General features: G+C 42.1%; 1 long non-coding RNA gene across 1 annotated transcript in view; it reads left to right on the top strand.

Annotated features, from left to right (window-relative positions):
• LOC129191981 (uncharacterized) overlaps positions 1–24,845 on the top strand; it is a 123,602-nt gene that overhangs the window by 57,138 nt on the left and 41,619 nt on the right. Inside the window, exon 3 of the long non-coding RNA XR_008573301.1 lies at positions 19,666–19,756. This is a non-coding gene — a long non-coding RNA (uncharacterized LOC129191981). The remainder of the gene's footprint in view (positions 1–19,665; positions 19,757–24,845) is intronic.

A 24,845-nucleotide genomic window follows, 5' to 3' on the forward strand; every position in this document is an offset into this window, starting at 1 on the left:
CTGTAGCTGACTGACGGATAGTTGGCAGAGGTCCAGGTGGCATTTAAAGATGTGTAGCGAAGCCTTTTTTATTTACAAAGCAGCCCTCTGTTAAAGCTTTATAATATAACACGGTTCTTATGGCTGCCAAATGGGACCACATCGGCCCTGAGTGTAGGCATAAATGCTAATCTCCCATTCTTTCCACCTTACAATGTAGGGATCATTGAATTTTTAAAAAATGATAATAAAAATGTCCTGACCAAGTTTCACACAATTAGCCTTGAAGCCTGTGAATATTCTCATCCATCCAGGTCATTGTATTCTCAGGGCATTGAATCGATTTCAACTTCTCTTAGAAGACGTTTTGCCTCTCATCCAAGCAGGAGTCATCAGTTCATGCTCAAAGACTAGGTGGGACAAACACCAGTCAGACTAGATAGGACAGCTCTAGTCTGAGAGCTTGGTGCAAGATGTAATTTATTTATCCTCTAAAGGAGGAGGATTGGTTTGGCTCTTTAGTGGTGTCAAATGATAATTGTTAGGATACAATGGATCGGTGGTATCACCTTCGTGAACATCCCATACACCCCATACCCAGAAAACGGCTGTCCGGTGCAGTGATTTTTACATTGGGGAAACCAAGCAGCCACTGAGCAGGCGTATGTCAGAACACACATCTGCACCTCACTCTTTTGCACTCTTTTGAGGACAAAAACAGACACTCTGGACAGAGAAGACAGAAGGTTTGAAAGGAGTGAGGGAAGCAATCGTTAAGGTTGAGCAGCCATCTGAACAGAGGGGGAGGTCTGCGACACCACCTTTCTCCCACATACAATGCTGTCCTTTCATGCCTCCCTAAGAGATTCAATCATTTTGCTTCCAACAAATAAACAAGGCACAGCCAGCTACATTGGTTTCAGGTGGTTCCATGACCATCTTTACATCTGAATGGGATGCTAACGAAGGTGGCACCACCCAAACAACCACCGTTGGCGGGCAGAGGCCCCACTTCATTTGACACCACTAGAGAGCCAAACCATTCCTGTCTGGACCTGCCTCCTTTTAAGATGTTTTTGTGTTTTGGTTTTGTTTGTTTTATAAAGCCGTCTTCAGTGAAAGCTTTGTAATATGTCATTGAAAAACATGAACAATATGTGGTTCTTATGGGGGACCAAATGGGAAGAAATGTGGGCAAATATTCCAATCTCTTATTCTATATGCCTTACAATATAGAGTAGAGGGGATCATTGAAACTAAAAAAATAATCCTGCAAGTTTTATACAGTTAGCCTTTAAAAAATGTTTTAAGATGTGTAGCGAAGCCCTTTTTTTTTTTTTTTTTTCTTAAACAAAGCGATAACCTCCATGAATTGATGGGTTCATCTATCTGGGGAGGGGCAGAAGTGGTTGGAGGTTTTTCCTTCATGATGTCAACTTGAAAAGCGAGCGTTTGAGCGCCTCTTCTCTCCGAAGTGGAGCAAACAAGTGAGGGAAATGATAGATTTTTAGCAAGTTTGGTGCTCATAAACACATATTACTGTCCAAACATCAATTAAAAAGTCACTTTTGTATAATGGGGGACCTTTTAAAGACAATATTTTGAAGCTTTTTACATAATGCAACGTTTACGATCAAACACAAGACATTTGGCGACCTTTAGTTTGTTAGGACATAAACAATTTTCACAGGTAATAAGGGAATTCAAAATAGTCTGTTACAGGGTCAAGCTGTGGCCATCGTAAAACAGATTTCCTACATACACAGGCGGTGTACGGAGCGTGTTTTCCTCCTGTAGCCTCCAGTTCATCTGTTGTGGTTTGGCTCTGACTTTATGGTTGGCATTCTCTTAAACAAATGGGCCGTAAACAAATAGCTTTTCTGTAAAAGTCCTCTAAGAAGCCATTAGCGAGTCAGCAGCAATAAATTACAAACAGTACAGTAATGAGCCTGCCAGAGAGGAACCTCATAGAAGGCACTAAATGTCGACTGGTCACAGACGGCCAGTTTACAGCATTAACTCGGATTCATTTCTTCATCCTTTGTGAACGTTTCATAAAAATAAAAACAACTTGTAAATGATTTGACTGGGAGTTGAAATGAGCTCGCTTCAAACAAATAGCCATAGGACCTAAATGTGAACGACTCTTGCATACAGAGGAGCATACAAACAAACAAACAAACAAACAAATAAACAAAACAAACCCACGAAAAGCAGCAGGGCCAGACAACATCTCAGGACGTGCACTTCGGGTTTGCTCATCAGAGCTAGCTGATGTGCTTGCTGACATATTTAACCTGTCGCTTGCACAAGCATCTGTACCGACCTGCTTTAAGTCCACCACCATAGTGCCCGTACCCAAGAAGAGCAACGTGACCTGCTTGAATGACTATCGCCCTATAGCACTCACTCCTATTGTTATGAAGTGCTTTGAAAGATTAGTCATGACCCACATCAAAAAGAGCATCCCGGCGGCAACCGTGGACCCTCTACAGTTTGCATATCGCCAGAACCGGTCCACGGATGATGCAGTCAACACTGCCATCCACACAGCCCTTTCTCACCTACAGGGCCAGGACACATACGTCAGAATGCTATTTATAGACTATAGCTCTGCATTCAATACAGTCAGCCCCCACAAACTCACAGATAAGCTCCTCACACTTGGCCTGTCACCCTCCCTCTGTAACTGGGTGTTTAACTTTCTCACAGGCAGACCCCAGTCAGTCAGAGTCCACAACCGCACATCCAGCTCAAGAATTGTGAGCACTGGGACCCCACAGGGGTGTGTGCTGAGTCCACTCCTCTACACGCTCTTCACCTACGATTGCGTGGCCTCCCAGAACAACACCAGCATCATTAAATTTGCAGATGACACTACAGTCATCAGACTGATCACTGGTGGTGTTGAAACATCATACAGAAGAGAGGTGGCGGACCTCATAGCTTGGTGTCGTGATAACAATCTCCTTCTCAATACAGATTAGACTAAAGAGATGATCATCGACCCAAGAACAAGGGAAAAGGAGCCGCATAGACCCCTGTTTATTGATGAGACTGAGGTGGAGAGGGTGAAAACCTTCAAGTTCCTTGGCACACACATCAGCGAGGACCTCACCTGGTCTCACAACACCCAACAAATTCTGAAGAAGTCCCAAAGGAGACTGTACTTCCTGAGAAGACTGAGGAAATTTGGCATGTCCACCACAATCCTGAGTTGCTTCTACAGATGCACTATCGAAAGTGTCCTTACCGCCTCCATCACTGTTTGGTACGGTAACTGTACAACACGTGATAGGAAGGCACTCCAGCGGGTGATCAAGACCTCACAGAACATTGTTGGGGCAGCCCTCCCCTCACTGCAAGACATTTATAAATCTAGAGTCCTACGCAGAACACACAACCTCATCAAGGACAGCACACATCCACAACACTCACTATTCACACTCCTACCGTCAGGCAGACGCTACAGGAGTTTGAAGTCCAGGACCACAAGGCTGGCAAACAGCTTTTACCCACAGGCCATCAGGCTCCTCAACGAAGCACTCGCACACGCCGCACGCAACACACGCACACACTCATAGCACTTTATTTATTTATTTATTTGTATTATTTACTTGTATTAATGTCTCGTCTGTTGTTGTTGCTTAATTTATTGGTATTTATGTTTATGTGTTTATGTTTCTTATGTTCTTATTCTTTCATTTGTTTTCTTTCTTTTCTTGGGAGAATGAACAGAATAAGATTTTCATTGCATGGTATAACTGCTGTTGTACTATGCACATGACAATATAACTCTCTTGAATCTTGAATCTTGATACGATAGGCATCTCAAATCATGGCGACGGTTGGGTCAACTCTGCTGATAGCGCGGCATCTGACATTGACATAACGTAACACACGCACACCTGACACACTTGTCACGTGTGCAGTTGGCTAACAAGTCTCAGACGCGGCACATGGTAAACACCATCGTTAAAATTTAAAACCGCTGTATGATAACAAATCATTAGCACTTTATCGTTAGCATTCAACAACTACGGAAAGTCGTCAACAGTTTGAAACGTGCGCTACCGACGACCGACTTAAGAGGAATAGCGACGAGTAGTTTAAAAACAACAAAGTCGCACACTAGGTCAGCGCTACCTGCTGACATTATTTGTAGCTCATCGGGGTGTAGCGGTACATGATTTAGTAATCAGATTTTTGGTCTTTGGTCTTAAATAGAAACATTGTTGACACATTTTAATTGGAGAATTTATTAAGATTAAAGTCAGAATATTATGAGAAAAATGTTTTGTTTTTTACAAGAAAGAACAAGAACAAAATCAGAATACGAGAAAAATGACAAAAAAAAGGGAGAAAGGACAAAATAGGACAAAGTTGCAATTTTACAAGTCAAAATTTGTATAAAAAGTAATATTTTTAAGGGTAAAATAGTGCAATTGAGTGAGAAAAGATGGAATATTATGTCAAAATAGACACTACTGCAGTTTTATAAGACAAAATTCATATTGTGAGAAAAAGTTGCAGTTCACAAGGACAAAAAATGCAATTTTCCAAGACAAAGTTGAAATATCAGAAAAGTTGGTATTGTATGAGAAAATAGTTAAATAGATTTAATTAATTGTAGAATTACCTGCGAGCAGTTTGCACGTTTTTATGTTTCATTTTAAAAACCATTAAAGCGGTTTATGCAAAAGCTAACCAGTTTTATTTTTTGCATTTTTTCCCCTAATTGTACTCAAAATAAACCCTGAACCTTGACCTTGAAACAGAGGTACGTACCGATGGCATACACCCCTAGCCAATGTGATAATTGTGTGACGCATATAAAATCCTACACCATTTTTCATCCCTTTATTAATCTACTGTTTTCTTATTGCGCCTCATTTTTTGTCCACAACTAACATTTCTCAACCAATCCGACGTCAAAATGTTGAACGCATTCAGAACACGTTCAGTCTATCAGGGCTTTTCAAAAATATCCCCACATTTACTTTAATTTCACATTTTCTGTGACAGTTTTCCCTTTGAAAATTAATGGCCAATTTATTTAGTTCTCCCTACGGGTGGAAAACAATTTTCCATTTTCCACTACTGTAACATTCTGCATATTCTACAGAGCGACATGGCTTAGGTCAGGTGTCTCCAAAGTGGGGGCTATTTGCAGCCTGCGGCTGTGTTTTTATTGGCCTGCCCCCCAAAGCACCATTCTAAAAATACAAATCATCACGAAAACTGAAAAAAAACAGCAGCAAAATGTAAAAATCAGCAGTCATTTGTAAATGATGGTGTAATATTATGAGAAAAAAAGAACGTACTATTATGAGGAAAACAAAATAAAGTAAACTTGTAATTTTTTGGAAAATTAGGTTGGGGAAAAAGTTCTAATATTATGGAAATAAAGTCCAAATGTTCTGAGAATAAATTTACTAAAAATATTTAAGAAGAAAGGTGAAATATTTAAAATATAGTATAATATAAAAAAGAGCAAAGAGATCATTCATAATATGTTTTTTCATGTACCATATATTACATAGCTGAGATGAAGTTTTTTCTTGAAAGACACCCCTGGTTCTGGGTTAGGTGGTAGATTGGTCGTCTCCCAAGCCGATGGTTTCTAGTCCGACCCTCAGTCTTTGTATATAACATACAGTAGACGCCCCTACAACGTAAATAATCCGTTCCGAGAACGTTTACGCTATAGGGTTTTTACGTTATACGAAGCGTAAAATACATGGCCCTTCAAAATATTCAAAGTCCACCAAATATGGTGGGAAAATATAAGAAAACGTTAGCATAAACATAGTAGAGTAAAATATATAATAAGGTAATAAATAAGATTACTGTAAATGAATAAAACTGAAAAACAAAAACAATCAACTAGTTTAAGGACGACTACGATGAGGAAGGAGGTTAAAGGGAGAAGCCTGTCTCTCACACAAACTCACACGTTAAGTCAGCCAATGAGATGAGAGCGCAGGCGGTGCCCAGATAATCAGCCAATGAGAGCGTGAAGCGTCAGAAGGCGTCACCAAGTGTACTCTGTCAGTCATGGAAAATGTTTCCTTCTCTCTGTCGTGTGAGCTATTCAAATCGAATTTCTGAACTTGTACAGACATGACGCTTTACGTTATATGGAATTTCTTACGTAATACGATGCAAAAACTTTACATAAATTCTTTACGTTCAGTGGAATTTACGTAAAAGGAGGTTTAAGTTATGCGAGGTACTTCTAACATTTTAAATTCCATCTTTTTTTGTGGGCTACTCCCACATTTCTCAATTGCTTGAAACATCAACAACACCAACATCAAGATGTTCAGCTCATTCAAGGGCTTTCTATCAGGACTTTTCTAAAAATTCCCACAGTTTCCACAATTTGATATTTTCTGTGACATTTTTCCAATCGAAAATGAGTGAGCAATTTCAGCGTCGCCCCCTATTGGTGGAGATGAATTTAGTATTTAACATTACGTGTAACATTCTGCTTACTCTGTGCACGGTGGCATGGCTCAGGGCGTACAGTGGTCTGAAGGTTGCTGAACACACTTTCAGCTCGGCTTCAGCATATCATGGTCGTAGACGTAGAGTCTTCCAATTTGAAGGTCGCTGGTTCGATCCCCAGTCATTGAATAGATTTTAGCACAATTGTAGGATCTTTCCATATTCATTCTACATTTCAGTTCAGCTCCAGCACTTCATGGTCATAGAGTGGCAATCTCCCAACCTGATGGTCGCTGGTTCGATCCTCAGTCGGTCAATAGATTTCAATCGATTTGTAGGATATTTTCACATTCATTCTTCATTTCAGTTCAGCTTCAGCACTTCATGGTCGTGGAGTGGTTGTCCCCGCAGCCAGATGGTTGTTGGTTTGATCCTCAGTCGGTGAATAGATTTCTGTCGATTTGTAGGATATCTTGACAATCGTTCTATATTTCAGTTCAGCTTCAACACTTCATGGTCGTAAAGTGGCAGTCTTCCAATTAGATGGTCGCTGGTTCGATCCCCAGTCGTTGAATAGATTTCAGCACAATTGTAGGATCTTTCCATATTCATTCTACATTTCAGTTCAGCTCCAGCACTTCATGGTCATAGAGTGGCAATCTCCCAACCTGATGGTCGCTGGTTCGATCCTCAGTCGGTGAATAGATTTCAGAACAATTCTGGGATATTGCAACATTCATTCGACATTTCAGCATCCACGCGCAATTTCTGCTGAAATGGCTTCATCTAGTTCAAATGGTAAGACAGCCGCTCTAAAATTAGCCGCATGGCTTGTCATGCCAAGTCATTAGCACTGTTGTTTCACACCAAAATTTGGCAACAACAGTTTGAAACGTGCACTACAGGCACCTACGGGACATAAGCGAGATAGCGAGTATTTTGAGCACTTGAATTGTTAGCGTTGACTCTTCCTTGCAGGCGATTTTACTCGCACAATTTATGTTATATTGTTGTTAACAACAAAATCAAACAGCATATAGTCAGCTTTAAAGCATGACCTGCCGACATAATAACAGATTTTATTAGATCAGATTTTTGGGTACAGAAGCTTACATATGTGCATGGCTCAGATCAAGGGTACCCTTTGCTGTCTTCAACTTCACTTGAGTACTATTTGAAATTGTTGTTCTAACAATGTGTACTATCCCTATCACTCTGACGTTTATAGAGTGAGGAAGCTTACCAAACCATAAATGAAGCCTGTTCATGTTTTTATTTTGCACTAGCACGGCTATGTTGTAAAAAAGTGTATATATTTGGACATTGAAATGTTACATGTAAAGCATGTCTACTTTTGTTGTGAAATTAACAATATTTTCTCTGATAATTTTGTCATGATTTCTACTTAGAATTAAAGAATGATGTCTGAAATTGGTTTCTAATGTGTTTTATTCAAATATTCTCAGTGTAAAAAAAAAAAAAAACTGTCGTGTGATCATTAGTGAAACGTACATTACCTTCGTGTCCGCCTGCCGATGAAAATTTTGAAGAACATAATTCCATGGAAAAACAAACCCTATGATGATTACAATGGTATATATTCATGGAATAATTACTCAACTCTGCAACTAAAGTGATTTTTTGTGTATAAAAGAGTAAAATAAGATTATTTGAACAAAAATCTAACACCGAGTGGACACCGAGTTATGTACTTTACAAGAGTGAACTTCGGAGGGTTGCTATGGGAAATGAAGATGTCTCGAGCTCTGGTATGTTGGGTGTGTGTTTTGCAATGTTTGAAGTTTGTGTTGATAACATTACCAAGGTCTATCCACCAGTTTAAAATTTTAAATGTAACACTCAGGTACCCTTGATCTGAGCCATGCACATACGCAAAACAGTGTCGTATTCGTATTCATAACATGTATATTCTTCTAAATATTTGGGTTGAACTACAAATTGCATCCGTGTGACTGTTGCGTTGGTGAAAGTTTCCCCCCGCCCGTTGTGAGGCAATTTGTATGATTTTTGTCCGTTTGTGTAAAAAAACAAACAAAGAACGTGTGGTTTCCTTGCTGTCACAAGTAGTTTTCCACAGCGGTGGCCAGCGTTTGCTAACGTTTGCCACTAAACGTGTAAATGGGCATTTTCTTTCCACGAGGGAGAAAGCAAGCGATTGCCGGTACGGGTCACTTTGAGAGAGCCAAACAGCTCTCATCACGGACGGACAGCAAATCAAAGTGAATAAGATTCCGCTTATTCAAGCCGCTTCTTACCTCAGTCGGGATTTGAATCACTCAGCGCTTTTTCACAAAAGAACTGTCCTTTTCCATTAAAACGAGCGAGCCTCCTCGGCCTCACAAAGTCCCGCACAGACCTACATTTCTACGGACGCGCTTTGCTGCGCTTTAGGCAAAATGACAACTTGCTTTTTGACCAGACTTCATGTTTTTTTCCCCCCTTTTTCCAGACACAAGTGGGGGGGGGAGAAATGACTTCCACTTCAGTAGCCATTTGCTGCCCTTCCAGTGATGTGTGACCCTGTTTGATTTGATTTTATTTGTTCGCTTTCATCACCGTTTTTCACTTGGATTCACGCGGAAAAGACGACTTTGACGCCCATTCGGGATGGCACGCAGGAAAAGTGCCTTCATGGAAGTAGTTTGTGGAGGCATTTATTTCCTAAAGAGGGCAGGTTTTCATTTACGGCCTCACACCTTTTTTTTTAAAATCACGTTTCTCATGAAGAAACGTGCAGGAAAAGATGGGCAACCACTGCTTCCAATGTAAACATGAAAAAAACTTCTGAAGTACTGCACAAAGAAGGGTGAAAATGTGTCAAATCGTGCACCCCTACTTTATTTTTATGGCAGCTGTTATTAAACTCCTGTAAGACGGAGTGACGGCTACACGGCTACGAAATTTGGTACACAACTTAAGGATATGCGTGTGAAATTTGAGCACGATTGGTTGAAAAACATGCAGGACTTAGCCAATAATAGCCTATGAGTCATTGATTATTTGTCTGATGATAAAACTTTGGGGGCGTCTGTATTCCACGTATGCCAGCATACAGTATATTCCAAAGCATTTTAAACACAACCCATAGGGGGCGCCACATATACCATAGGAATACCATGATTGTGGATATGTAATAAAAGTGTGCGAGCATTATGTTCAATGTAAATGTACAATAGTATGGAAGGAATCAGTGTCATGGTGGTTAAAAACTGAGGCGGTGGGGAGGGGTGGGGAGGGTGGGGGGGGAGTTGAAGTGCAGGAAAGCTAGCATGCTCCACTGACCCCCAAGCTAATAAACACACTGCAATAATGAGTCATTAAGTCACCTGATTGCTTCTGTCAGTGACCTTCACACTCAGGCTGAACACAGAGTAATTAGCCAGCCTCTCATCGCTAACGGAGATGAGGACTATGGGGGGGAGGGGGGGTATGCGGGGCGTGTGCGAGTGAGCCACTAGAGTCAAACATGGAGGACTTATAACAGCTGATTTGATGTCGAGCTTTTATCGTGGTCTCGACCTTTTATTCGAATTATTCTTGTCCCGGTCATTCTCTTTTAGACTATAATGATTGACAGGTTGACCGACCAATGACTGCATGAAGGCAAGGTGACAGACTCGGCCGATTAGTGACAATGTTTGTCATGACTTACATGATAACGAGCAAATACCTGCATGAAACCGACCAAACTGATCCCTGATACCACAAAGACAAAAGCCAGGGACATTGTCATTTGTTTGGGGGGTTTTGGGACCCCCAAAAGGAGGAATTACTTTGAAGAATGAATCTTTCTGTGAAAGCGGCTTTGTACAACATGTTTAGTGTCTCTTTTTCTTGCCAAAAAGGCCCTGCTTCCTGTAGATGAAAAGAGGTCTAAACTCCACATAAGGAGAAAGTTCATTTGATCATTATTGCTATTATTTTCCAGCCCTATTTAACTAAGGTTGAATAAGCGAGTGGAGGCCCTTTCTCCCTCAAAGTGCAGATTTGTCTTGTTTTTGCTTCTCAATACTCTTAAGGCAATAGTTGCACTTCCCGTAATGACTGACTTGTTGACTGACCAATGACTGCATGAAGACTTGGTGACAGAACGGACCAAATAGTTGCAGTTTATTTAATGATTGACATGCTGACCAACCAACGACTGGAAGAAAACGAGGTAACATGATTGTTCAAACACAAGTGTCTGTAATGACTGACATGTTGACTGGCCAATGACTGCATCAAGACCAGATGACGGAACCGACCAAATAGTGGTGGGCGCTGCCTGTATTGACTGACCAATAAGTCTGTGAAAACCGGGTTACGGAAGCCATCAAACATTGGAAACTGACTGGCCAATCACCACATCGAGACTGGGTGACAGGACCGACCGAGTGGTGGCTCTGCGTGTAATGACTGACATCTTGACCGACCAACGACTGCATGAAGACTGGCTGACAGAAGCAAGCAAACAGTGCAAGTGCCTCAACATCGAAACAATGTCTTTTGTTTTTCCCCCCAAAAGGAACAAACATGTCAGCAAGCGCTTTTGTCACTGATGCAGAGGGACACACGACCCTCCGCGGCCCCCCCCCATGTTGATCCAACTGTACCAGATGGAAGTGACTTTTCCCCCCGCTGGCCTCTGCGGGGCCTGTCACCCGCCGCCGCAGGGGCTGACAGTGGGGGCGTGGGGGGTTTACTGGTCACTCAGACGGGGTGATATGTATGCATATGACAGAACGGCCCTGCTGTTTTGAAGGACTTGCTGCAAAAATGCTAGTCAAAGATCCTTAATATGACAGGAGCGTTCCACTGTTTTTTGTTTTTTTTGGCACTCCTTTGCTGTGTTTAGGTGCACGCTGACAGGTTGTTGTTTATTTATTGCTTATGAGTCATGGCTGATGCATGGCAGTAGTGGAGGGGGGGTCATGTGACCATGGCTCTGCAGCCCCCCCACAATAACGCTATATGAGGGCCCGCAGGCCTGGCACATGTGGACATATAATTGATTCATTCATAATGTGAACAGATGTTTGTAGTCCACACTGGCATGGAGCCATTGGCTGCCTCTCATTATTCATGTGCAGTGACACACAAGACGAAAAGGTGATAAATAATTAAAAAAAGAAGTAAATACGGTCATTAATAAGCATGACTAATGGACAGAAGCTTTCATATGATTATGTGTCAGGAATACAAATGATATTGTTGAGGCGACACTTTCACTTTTCACATGCTTTAAGGAGAGAACGACCACAAAAGCACCAATAAATGTCTTTTTGGAATCCTGGACAAATAATCGCATAAAAAGCTAAAGCTGTGTTGCTACCAAGCTGTACAACATTAGCCATAAATTCATCATGCTAGGTGCTAGCTTGTTAACATATAACGACATAGTTACACAACAACAAAAAAGCTAAATGTATGCGCTGAATATTAGATGGGTTCTGCTCAGGTTTGCAGTGTGAAGGTGTGAAGGCCGTCAGAGTTACTTAACTCGCGTGATGACATGTCGATCGACTCGCCAACCGATTCAACAAAAAAAAAAGCACAGCACAATCCGAAATCAAACTGTCCAAAAAACAAAATGCTAAAGCTGTCTGGCCATGTTCACCGTGGGGGTAAGCGAGATGGCGCCACCGGCTAGGTGCGACTTCAACAAAAACTGCAACAAAACACTTTCAGGAACACTATGCAAATGTTGACCATGCTAACAGCTATCTTGCTAACATATATCATAAGTTGTAGCCTGTTTCGCCACCGAGTTCCTCCACACTCCGATTCAAATTGATACGTCGTGATCAGTCTGTCGGTGTGTTAGTCAAGTTAGCGTAGCGTGGCGTCTGTTATCTTACTTAGTTACATAGTAAACAAACGGAAATAAAACGCTAAAGCTATGTTGCTACCAAATGGTACCGTTGAGCTAGGTTCGTTGTGGTATGGTTTAAATTAGTAAATTATGGTCCGCTTGAGTTTTCACTGTGGACGGTGTAGGCGGGATGGTGACATTAGCTATGTACCTAGAATGACAACATATCAGCGACCTCAAGAAAATGTTGATCAAACTAACAGCTAACTTGTTAACTTATTTCGTAACGTAGTAGGCTATGTCGCTAATATGCAGTAAAGTTGGTTGGTTCAAATGGTTCAAATCGATGTGTCATGAGCTACGGTAACGGCGTCCGAAGCACTGCTCACCATGCTAACAGCGAGTTGTTAACACATTTTGTTATGCAGTATACAAACAGAAGTAAAACGCTAAACCTTGTTGCTACCAAATGGTATGGTTGAGCTCGGTTTGTGGTGGTATGGTTAAAATTGGTAAGTGATGGTCCGGCTTGCATTTTCACCGTGGGTTGTGTAGCAGGGAAGTCGGCATCAGCGACGTAAATAATGTCACAAGATAGCCACAACTTCAAGAAAAATTGCAAAATTGGTTTTGCGCTTACAGTGACACTGTCCAAATATTAACCATGCTAGCAGCTAGCTTGTTAACATATTTAATAATGTATTAGGGTATTTTGGTATCCAGCTGTAAAGTTCCTTCATAGTAGAGTTCAAATGGATACAGTCTCAAGCCGTGAGGAAGTTGTTAGCGATGTGAGCGTAATGTTGCATCAGGATCTGGACATCATCGCTAATGAATTTGATATAAACGATAAACGCAGCACAGTACAGCGCTACGTTAATGGCGTCCAAATCACTGCTCACCATGCTAACAGAGAGTCTGTTAACATATTCTGTTGCGTGGTAAACAAAATAAAACGATAAAGCCATGTGGCACAACACCGTGTTACGTTCTGACATTCACCCACAAATACATGTCACAAAAGACGCAATTACTTAGACGGAAAGTGAAAAATGCGTACAGTTCCCGACTGAACCGCTCAACATTGTCACTGAGCAGCACTGAAACCTTCAGCTGATTTTTGGGACAATACGAGTGCTGCGAAGGTACAAAAGGTATTGTAATTGTAGCCCACAAGTGAGATGAGGAGAGAGGCTGGCAAGATGGCGGCAGAGGTCTAATTAACGCATCTCTGTGTCAGCTTCCTCCAGCTTTCCATTAAGCTTCCATTCAACACGCTACTTCAATCTGCCGCTCATTGTGGGAAATACAGCCGGCCAATAATAACATGATTGCAGATTGATCAAGGGACGGCTGGGAGGGGAAGTGCATGCGGCGCTGAATAATGGCGAGCTCCGCATGGAAAAACCTTCCACAAAAGACATCGCAGACACGCTCGGCATTCGCACCTCATTCAAAATTGCTGTGAATCAATTTGTTTTTTTGTTTTTTTTAAATCCCTGCCAGCTTGACGGCAGCCACAGAAGCTTTTCACGAGGCTTCCAGTGGGGGTCCCGCTGTGAGATACTGGAACATCAGCGTGAAGTCTAGTAGCCCCCCCGTGCTCCATAAGCCACATTGCAACATAAATTAAAGACCAGTCGTATAAATAGTGCACTAATATTACTCGCCTTGTGAGACCTCGCCATGGTGTGTGTGCGCTGCATGCTGTCTCTTCACGCAGCGCCGCACTTTGAATATTGTATGACAACACAACACCCCCTTCCTGCGTCTGCTTTAACAGTGTGGCAGGATGTTAGCAATTTGTTAGGCTTTAAGAATGAATCCAGTGTGAGTTTGGATGAGTTTCAGCCGTCGTGAAACCTTTCCTCTGTGAAATCAGGAGGGTTTTCACCAGGCCAGCGCCGCAATCCGCTATTGCTAGCACCACAGTTGCCAACCACAGTCGCTATTGCTGCGGTCACCAAAACCGCTATCACCAGCACGGCAACTGCCAGCGCTGCTAGCTGCTGTTGTAGCCAGCATCGCAGTCGTTGCCGGCTTGCGCCGCCACAGTCGCTCCTGATTCACTCGCCAAGGACGCTATCCGCTATTGCCAGCTGCGCTGTCTGCTGTCACCGGAATCGTCAAAGCCGCTATCCGCTACAGTTACAGCTAGCGATCCGCTTGAGCCAGTGTCGCAATCATCAGCACCGCTATTTAAAATCTCCAGCACAACCAGCGCCTCAATCTGCTCTCCCCAGCGTCACAATTGGCAGCGGTGCTATCCGCTATCGCCGGCAATGCAACCAGTGGCGCTAGCCGCTGTCCGCTATAGCCAGCGCTGCATTTGCAAAAGACACTATCTGCAATCTTCAGCACCGCAATCTGCTTTCACAAGCGCATCCGGTGCCGCTAGCGTCGCTATCGGCTATTGCCAAAGCCGCTATCTGATATCATCAACGCAACTATAGCCAGAGCCACATTCATAAAAGCCACTGTCCGCTATCGTCAGCGGCGCTATCCACTGTCACCAGCGCTGCAATCACCAAAGCCGCTATCCGCTATAGCCAGTGCCGCGTCTATGAAAGCTACTATTTGCTTGAGCCGGTGCCGCAATCATCAGCACCGCTGTTTACTATCACCAGCGCCACAATTGCCAGCGGCGCTGTCCGCAATTGCCGGCAGTGCAGCCAGTGCCGCCATCCGCTATCACCAGCATTTGTGAAAGCCAATATCCTCCTGCTTTCCCCTGCGCAATCAGCGCCGTTAATGTCGCTATCTGCTATCGGCAGCGCCACAATTGCCAGTGGTGCGATCCGCTTTTGCCAGTGTAGCCAGCACCGCTACCTGCTATCGGCAGTTCCACAATTGCCGGCGGCGTTATCCGCTATCGCCAAAGGCCACCATTGGCAGTTGTCAGCACTGTTATACGCTACTGACAGCGCAGCTAGCATCCTGAACCGCTATCACCAGGGATTTCACCAACTGTGAAAGCCGCTATCCGATTTCGCCAGCGCCACTACCTGCTATCGGCAGCGCCGTTATCGGCTATCGGCACGTATGTTTCCCCTGTCATAGACAATCCTAATGATCGTACTGTCGACTGGCATCTACTCCAGTTGAGAAATATTGTTTTTGTTCTCCCGAGTCCCGAGTGCCAGAGAAGGATTTGTCAATGTCGCACGGCTCGCAGCGTCGTGAAATCAAAGCGAAACGGGGAAAATAATCATCTTAACAAAGGCAGCGGGATGTGATGTTTTCACAAAGCTAAACTTAGCAAGCGTTGATCACCGATGGTGCGTCACCTAAGCGGGATGGTACCAATTAAATTGACACGGATCAAAGGGTTTATTCTCTAATGTGCCACACAAATCTGTACAATACACACCCTCACTTCTTTCAACACGCAGCCATCACGGCTAAACACCAACTCTTCAACGCTCCACATCCATGCCGTGTTTTGTTTCTGTAGCGATGATTGCAAATCATTACAACATGCTACATTAGCCTCATACACACAATAAGCCTTGGAGGAGTTTAGTATTTAAGATGAAAAACACAGCAGAGAATAAGAAGATGTAGCAGGAGGGATCAGCAGACACAAGTGTTCAGACCCATCTAGATTCTCTTTTTCAGAAAATGACAAGTCTACAGACGTTCTCTGGTCTTACTGGACACAAAAGGACATATGGCTCTTCTCAACGAGCAGTGGGTCCTGCTGACGCATAAATAAATAAAAAAATGCACACAAAATGAAGCGACCGAAGAAAGTTCATTTGTGTTTCGAAACATTACTTTTCATGTTTTGAACTTACTTTTTCTCTCTCTCTCTCCTAAAAATGACACGCTCATGCGTCACGGCCCATTATGCAAATTAGCCAATGACACAATCTTAGTTTCAGCTTCCGCTGTTGTTTTTTGTACTTTTCTTGTTGAATTGTTTTTCCAAAGGAAAAAAGGGCGGCAGATGGCCCTCGGGCAGCACTTTGAACCCCCCTGGTTTTAGCGCCACTTGACACGTCCCTTGCACGTGTGGAAGTTTTTGCAGAGGAGACCCTCAGCATGTGTGGTGTGTGGTCTCCTCCGTGTCCCCCGGGAGTCCCTTTAAATACTTTTTACTGGAGGCTCATTAATATTTGAGCCGCAGTAATAAGCCCCGTGCCTCTGGCGTGCGCACGCCTCCATTAAACGTGATTAGCTCTCATGCGACGTGAGGGTCTATCAGACTTTTTTGTGTTTCCAAGTATTAAGAGCTGCAGGGCGCAGCGCTGACACCACGACACTCCATTCGCCATCCGAGCCTGACAGAATTGATGTTGGCGTCTCTTTACTTATGCGCTTTGATCAAGAAGCGACTGCGCATGAGTGCTCCCAGCAGCGTGAAATAACGATGTGCTTCGCAAATGTTGTACACTTTGTTTCCTCCCCCCTTTTTTTTGTCATCAGTTCCACTTGACGCTGAGCTGGTGATTACAGCTCGTCTCCGGTCCGTGGTTTCTAATCAGATGTCGCAAAAATTCCATGCATTTTCTTCCAGTGCATCTCGAGTATACTTCATTTAACAACAGCAATGGTGGCAATAATGATAACATTAATGAGCGCAGATGACAGCAGTCATTTTACAAGAACAAAATAGAAAGAGGTGTCATTTTACGAGAAAAACTAAAAAAATAACGCCATTTTATTTGCATAAAGTTGAAATATTGAAGAAAAAATAAGCCGTAATATTATCAGAAACAAACAAAACAACCAATAAAGTTGTCATTTTACTCCCAGTAAGAGAGAGGGTGAGGAGCTCAGAGTAGAGACGCTGCTCCTCCACATCGAGAGGAGCCAGTTGAGGTGGCTCGGGCGTCTAGTCCGGATGCCTCCCGGACGCCTCCCTGGTCAGGTGTTCTGGGCATGCCCGGCCGGGAGGAGGCCCCGGGGCAGACCGAGGACACGCTGGCCTGGGAACGCCTTGGTGTCCTCCCGGTGGAGCTGGAGAAGGTGGCCGGGGACCGGGAAGTCTGGGCTTTCCTACTGAAACTGCTGCCCCCGCGACCCGGACCTGGATAAGCGGAGGAAAATGGATGGATGGATGGAAGGAAGTTGTCATTGTTGGAAAATTAGGTTGAGGAAAAAGTTCTGTTCCAAATATAATGTCAAAATATTACGGGAATAAAGTCATAATTAGGAGAAGAACATTTACAAGGAGAAAGTAAGAAAGTAGAAATGAATAAACAGCACAGAGGAGAAAGAACAGCTGTCATTTTACCAGAATAAACTCAAAATATTAAGCGAAAAAAAGTGTTTTGTAACAAGAAAAAAGTTTCAATTTTACATAAAATGTTTATAATAATTTTATGAGGGAAAATGTCATTTTAGTGTCATAGAGTTGAAATATTAAAGAAAAAATGATTTTAAAAAATATATGAGAAACAAAACAAAACAAAGTGTTATAGTTTTTGGAAAATTATGTCGGGGGGTGGAAGTTATAACGGGAATAAAATCAACGTATGATGGGAATAAAGCCATAATATTACGAAAAGAACATTTGCGAAGACTAAGAAGAAAGTTGAAATATTTCGAAAACAACAAACATGGAGAGAAAAAAGCAAAGAGCGAAGTTGATAGTAATAAAAGGCTTTTTCACCTTCATGAAAGCTGAGATGCAGTTTTTTCTTCAACTATACGGTATATAACCTCTCAAAACTTCAAAACGGCCCTTGCCTTTTCATTTTTCACTATGTGGCCCTCGCTGGAAAACGTTTGGACACCCCCGCTTTAAAGACAAATGTGCAGATGCTTTGGGTCGCAAATGCAGCTTGCCAATCTCATTTTTCATCATGTTAAATTGTCTTACAAGTGTAACAAGAAGTTAAACGCAGTTCATAGTGAAACACAGGAATCAGTCTGTAATTCTAAATGTGTAATACAAGTGTAAAAATAAGTGAACCGCTGCAAGTGTAAAATGTAAAAACACGACATAACGTTAATGATAACGGCATCATGCATCATGTCGCAAACACGACTTGAAAATCACGGGGGTTTTTTTAGAACGTTCTTGCCGCAAATGTTCCAAATGCGTCCTTCCAAACCAATTTTTAATTCCAACGTTATTAATGGTTATAGAAGTGGAAAAGGAAGTTAACTACGTAACTTTATGTATTTTAATGCATCATGTTGCAAAGGCGTTTCACAAGTCCCATTTTTTTTAGGTACTACTGTATATGTGGAAGTGTTGAGCAAACACACAATGTGTGTAATGTGTAGTGTCGTCCTGCAGCTGTGCGCGGCCTGAGTGGGACACCATGTGGGAGACGCCGGGCGCTCCTGCCAGCGAGCCCTCCGGTGCTGCAGGGGTTGCAGGCGCTCGTTAACATGATTGGCAGGTGGTGCATGAAGACCGTGGTCCTTGTGAGCGCCCTGAAGGCAACAAACTTCAGCTTTTTTTTTTTTTTTTTGTCTCCAACTCGCCGTATTGTAATAACCTGCAGAGCTGTGACAGATGGACGACTGAGGCTGTTTTTAAAAGTGCTAGTAGTTGTTTTTCTTTCCTTTTTTTTGTTACAGTGTATTTTTAATATTGCTATTTTATTCTGTACACTGTCCTCAAAGGTGGCTAAAATATACTTGTTGACTTTATGTTGATGAAGATAGCAGCCCCCCCGCCTTAGTTAGCATAGAATTCCTGTTTGGTAAAAAGCATGCACTGTATCTCCTTTTTAGTCTTTAAGTTTTGGTCCACTCAAAGCCATTTTTGGATGAAAAAAACACAATTTTCATGAGAAGCGTACATCACCACTTAAAACAAAATACTATCTTTTAAACAATATTGTTTTTTTGATTAATTGTTTGATTAATAAAAAAATGTAAAAATTGTGTCAATTTTTTTTGCTTTTTTTTAATAAAATTTTGCAAACGAGAGAAACAAATTCCTCATTTTCTGTAAATGCATTACTACTAAAACGATCTTCCACTCAGAGATGCTGCAAAATTGCCATCCCCAATGCAAGTGGACTGTGACCTCAGTCTGCGCGTTTATCCGGTTTTGCACCAACATCTAGTAGGCCTCTTCTTTTTGAAACAAATCAACCTCCGTTTGGGCTTGGCGAAGGTAAACGGTTGCTGACTGTATTTTGTCTGTTTTCTATTCGGCTGTCGAGCCACGCAACTGTATCGCTTCCCTGGTATCAAAGTGAAGTCAGCTAAACGTCTGGGAAGGAAGGAAACGTGTAGGAAAAAAAAACCTATAAATCCTTGACAAGCGTCTGCTATCCAAGCCCATATGTTTGGGGGTGTGTGTGTGTGGGGGGGGTTGTTGCGTCTGTCAACATGTCCACCAGGTGAAAGTGTGTGAAGGCATCACGGCAGATGATGCGCTTCAATGTTGGCCCGCGCTCAAAATCCTCAGATTGACTCCAGATGTTTATGGAGTCTTTGCTTTTTTTTGGCAGGTAAACCTCGGACAGATTGCGCCTCCTGACACGACGACAGATGGCCCCCGCTGCCCTCTACCCCCCTGGGATGGATGGGTCGAGTTTTAAGGTACGATTGGGGTCTGCCTCAACCCTGTAAGCGCTTCACTCCCTGATCTTCTTGCACTCATCTTGGAAATGAGCGCTAATCGCTCAGAGCCAATGAGCAAAAATGACAGCAGTGAAGAAAATGTGAAATAAAAAAACAAACAGAAAAACAGGCTTCGCTACACAGCCTAATAACAAAAAAAATGCTAATTGTATGGAATTGAATGGCCAGGATTTATCTTTTGTTATTTTTAGAATTCCATGAATCCTTCTGTTGCAAGCTGTGTAGAATAGGAGACATGCATACAGTAGATGCCCACACTTTTACCATCGGGACCATTTTGGTCCCATTTAAGTCACGCATATTTTTGATTTACTGTAATCCTGACATATTATCATGCTTTACTCATGAATACCTCATAAATGTAAGCCTACCACTTGACAAAGTAAAAAGGTAGGCTTCACTACACATCTTAGAATGACGCACTGGAGCTCTGCCGACTACCCATCAGTCAGCTTCTTAGCCTTTTCGTCGGCTGCATGATAAGCTGCAGCATCAGCCAGAAGCAGTTCCACAAATGGAGGTGTTCAACTAATGTGCGCTGGGATCAGGGGCCGGCCCCCTGCAAGCCGTCACGTCTTGGCTGAAGGCTGACGACTGCAACCGAACACCTGCCCGAGCCGCTTGCCCACGTTTCCTGGGGGTTTTGATTGGTGTGATTAACAACGCGCCCCGCCGACGAGACGGGGGTTTTGTTGGTCCGACGTGCTGAATTTGGAACCTGCTAGGGTTTTTTTGTGGAAAGTCCACCTGTTACATTCACATGTGATTACAGTAAAGCACGGGGCTGCAGAGGCTGGAGGTGCTAAACGCTAATATCATTTGCCAGTTTATTGTTCCTAATTAATGTTATTGATAAAAAAATTACATACTTAATGAAGGCGATGCACAATTACAGTGCCATTATTCTTACACCTTACTTGAAATGTGAAATATGCTCCTTATTTTACTGTACATTATTATGCAAGAATAGTCATGACAGTGCATGATATGCTACCATGCCCCCAGTACTACTCTACTATGAACATGACGAACATACATATATTGCATACATATATTGTATATCTATTACAATATACCGTGTGTGTCTACAGTATATCTACTTTATATAAATATATAAAGTATAAATATATATATATATATATATATATATATATATATATATATATATATATATATATATATATATATACACATACATACACATACTTAAACACTACTTAAAACCCCATTAAGATCCGAATGTGCAAAATGCAAACTCTAGCAATTTTTCAACTGGTCTTAAGATTTTGATCAGGAGTGTGTATGCACATATATATATTCATATATTCATATATATTCATATATATTCACATATATAGTATATGTGCTGTATATACATATACATGTACGTATATACAGTATTTATACTTCATTTTAAAAAATCCAACTCTCCTCTGATATCTATTATCTTGAATGCACACTGAATCAATATATTTATTATATATGCATGTAATTATAAAATATATATCCAAATGTATTTATACCTTATTAAAAAGGTATTTCATTATTTATTGTTCACTTTTTCACTTAGCTTTTCATTTCAAAAAGAGTGTTCTTCATTTTACACACCAAACATGTCAAGGGGTTGTGGTGTAGCGGTTCACATGGATGTATTGAACCGTTTCGGTTCTGCATGTTCGGTTTGGTCCACTTGCGTACCATTTCGGTTATATGTTTTGCTATTTTTCTAATTAAATGTACTACTAGAGTGATCTAAGCGCTTCATGCGGATCTAAAGTCCTGGGCGAGTTTCCGCACGGACGCCTCTGAGTGTCGGACACTACTGACTGCGCTAGTAGCAAACGGCATCATGGCAAATGCGAGCGAGAAGCCCGAGCTGAAAGACCCTCTAATCTCACTTTGGCTTCCCTGTTAAAAGTAGGGAAGGACAAAGGCGAGTGCATTAATCCAAAGTTGTGTGTCGACATAATGAAGTCAGTGTTGAATTTGCATAATCGGCCATGGCGCATTTGCAAAAAGCGAGTCGCATGTCGCGCCAAATGTATTTGTGGCGGTCCAATTTTATCTGCGGTGGGCCACAAATGTATGTGGCGAACCCTTAGTACATTTCCTTTCATAATACATGTTTTTCAGTCACGCAGCAGACATGTACAGTTGGGAAGAAGTTGCAAATCAATGCTTGAATTTGAATTAGGAAAAGGTGCATATCGGGTTAGAGGAGCAGGAAGTGGAAGATAATGAACCTGTCTGTAGTAATTGAGCGAGATTAAACAAGGACATATGTTTGTCCTCGCCAGTGTGCGAGTGAATAGAAAATGAATGAACAAGAGACGTCATTATGCCAGCTCCTTTAGCAGACGGATGACGTTTTTGCTGTAAAGTCAAATTCGCTCGTTTCAGCATCATCCGTCTCACTTAGACACAGAACATAAAGACGTCACCTTTATTACCCGGCACAGCACAAGAATGCTAAATTATTTATCCCACCCGCCTTTGCTGCTGCGGCTCTTGGCTGCATTGTAGCTGGACCGCTCCGGACTGTACATGAATAATACAACCACAAACATCATTAGGAGTCAAATTTTGTTGGTTTTGGAGGAACTAATATGTTGAGCAAGCTCCCCTCTTTAAGACACTCATTTCTGACTTGATAATCTAATAGGTGTTTACATAAGGAAGTGGATTAGAATCAGAAATGGCTGCCACGACACACAAAAAAAGTTTAGGCAAACATAAACCTCACCATGGGAGGTGGAAAACAAGAAGACAACAGCAAACGGAATGCATCAAAACAAGTCACCATATTCCAAGGAAAACTCATGAAGGCCCGAATTCCAAATCAAAGGCAGGTGCGCTCTCCAGCTCCCCCTCACCAGAGTAAAAGTAATACACTCAGTCCAGAAACCAGAAACAGACATGACAAAATAAAAGCACAGAACAGGCTAAAAGAAATAACCCATCAAAAACCCAAACTGTCCTGCAGAACATGACAAAGGAGACTAAAACAACAACTTTTTTCGTCACGTTTTCACTCCCACCTTAATATTGCCAGGCAAACTTTGCAAATGACATCAAAAACACCCCAATATTTTTGTGTATTTAAGTTTGTTTTAATCAGTACTCTGTTTGAAATGGAAAATATTCATTTGTGCAAGAAAACCAGCCTTCTACTTGTACAAACACCCACGGTAAACCAAAACTACCACAAGTCGATCTGTGTTAACGAAATGTTATCCAGCCTTTGATGTTTTTTTTAGTAATCTGCAGTCAAAATGAAACACAACAAAGCAGAGACCAGTAAAATTGCTGAAATGATTTGTTTTTGTGTCCCTGGTTGCTAGGAAAACTGTGCAAAAGCATCAAAACAGCTTAATAGGAAATAGAGTAATCCCTCGTTTATCGCGGTGAATTGGTTCCAGACCTGACGGTTAGTGAATTAGGAAGTAGGATTCCTTATTTATAAATAGAATATTTTCATAGTTACAGCATAGAAAACTTGTTTACCACCTTCTGAACAAGGTTTAGAAGACTTCTTATATTTGTATCTTAGTTTGTTTAGCCATTTTTGTGCTTAAAAATGCTTAACTTAGGCAAAACCATGTAAAATTTGCCTAAATATTAATATTTTTTGACTACTAATAGGCCGTATTCAACCACGAAACAGCAATGATTTATTAATAAATATATTTTTGTGATAGTGTGAAGCCACGGAATTTGAAGCGCAAAGTGGTGAGGGATTGCTTTATACGTTTCTTTTGAATCACTGGTGCTGACGTTGATGTGATTGGTACTTTGTTTTTGTACGTCATGAAGTCCATCTTTAAATGCAATGGCCCCCCCCCTACGAGGAACAGCATAAGGCGACACGCGTGCGCGTTCCAATTCACCGACCATAAATGAAGCCCGGCTGGTGGTAAACGTCATCAAAGGTGCCCCTACAGAAAATTGAATAGTAACATCGTGATATACTGCCTTCGTCAACTCGGACAAGCAGTAACGTCCTCATGTCAGTCGCAGCCACCATTTTTTTTTCTCATTCTGACGAGCGCCTGCTGAGAACGACCCCCTGACCTCTCATTGATGGATTGATGGACCTCACGGTGCAATGATCCAGTGTTTCCGTGCGCGTACATGAAATGTGTCATTTACAGGGTTCACAGTCCAGCCTCTCCCCCTCTCTCGCGTTAATTGTTTGCTTCCACAATTGATTACTGCACCCTCCCTCTGGCTTGTAATAACAATAAATAGTGTCGGCATCGTAACTGTTTGTGCTGCGGAACGTCACATTTTTAACAGTATAGAAGAAGTGATATCAAGTCACTCTGTCTGCAGTCACGGGGGGTTATGAAATAAGCAAACACGACAAAGTCATTCAAGTTAAAAAATTAACTTGCTATATATAAAATTAGTTTTCGCATTTAATGATTAGTCCAAGCTGGTGGGAAAGCAATATTTGGGGGCATTGTGTTCAAGCTCATCGTCGTACTGCAGAGGCCTGATCAGTTTTGTGCACCCGTCAGCTTCAGTTAGCATCCACAGTTTGTGTGGCGCCGCTTCGGGGGACATGTTGCTTCATTTTTTTCTTTTACATTATATACAGTTTTTATTATTTTATTCTTCTAGAGGCGTTTGACGGGGGCTTTTTGTACGGGTGAATCAGCTTTTCCTGACTTTTTGGATTCACTGATGCTGTCACAGCTTTAGTTGAAAGTCATTTTCTTGACAAACGTGCTTGTTTCTGTGCATTAAACTTGACCGCTGCCCTTGGTTTACCGTATTTAACGCTCATGATGACAACAAGGAGATTTCAGAGAAGACTTGGACCAGCAGCAGAAACAATAATGCTTTCAAAGCAAGGGTGTCCAAACTTTTCCCAGCGAGTGCTGCGCACTGTAAAATGAAAAGATGCAGGGGCCACTTTTTACCGTCTAGATATGCTAACAAATGAAACATATTTGAAGAAAAAAACAGCCTGTCTTGGCATTCCTCTGAATCGGGTGTTTTTCCGCTCTCAAGTACCTTTTAACGTCCAAGTTATATGGTTAAA

This window comes from Dunckerocampus dactyliophorus, chromosome 1, assembly GCF_027744805.1.
Source record: "Dunckerocampus dactyliophorus isolate RoL2022-P2 chromosome 1, RoL_Ddac_1.1, whole genome shotgun sequence".
Lineage (NCBI taxonomy): Eukaryota > Metazoa > Chordata > Actinopteri > Syngnathiformes > Syngnathidae > Dunckerocampus > Dunckerocampus dactyliophorus.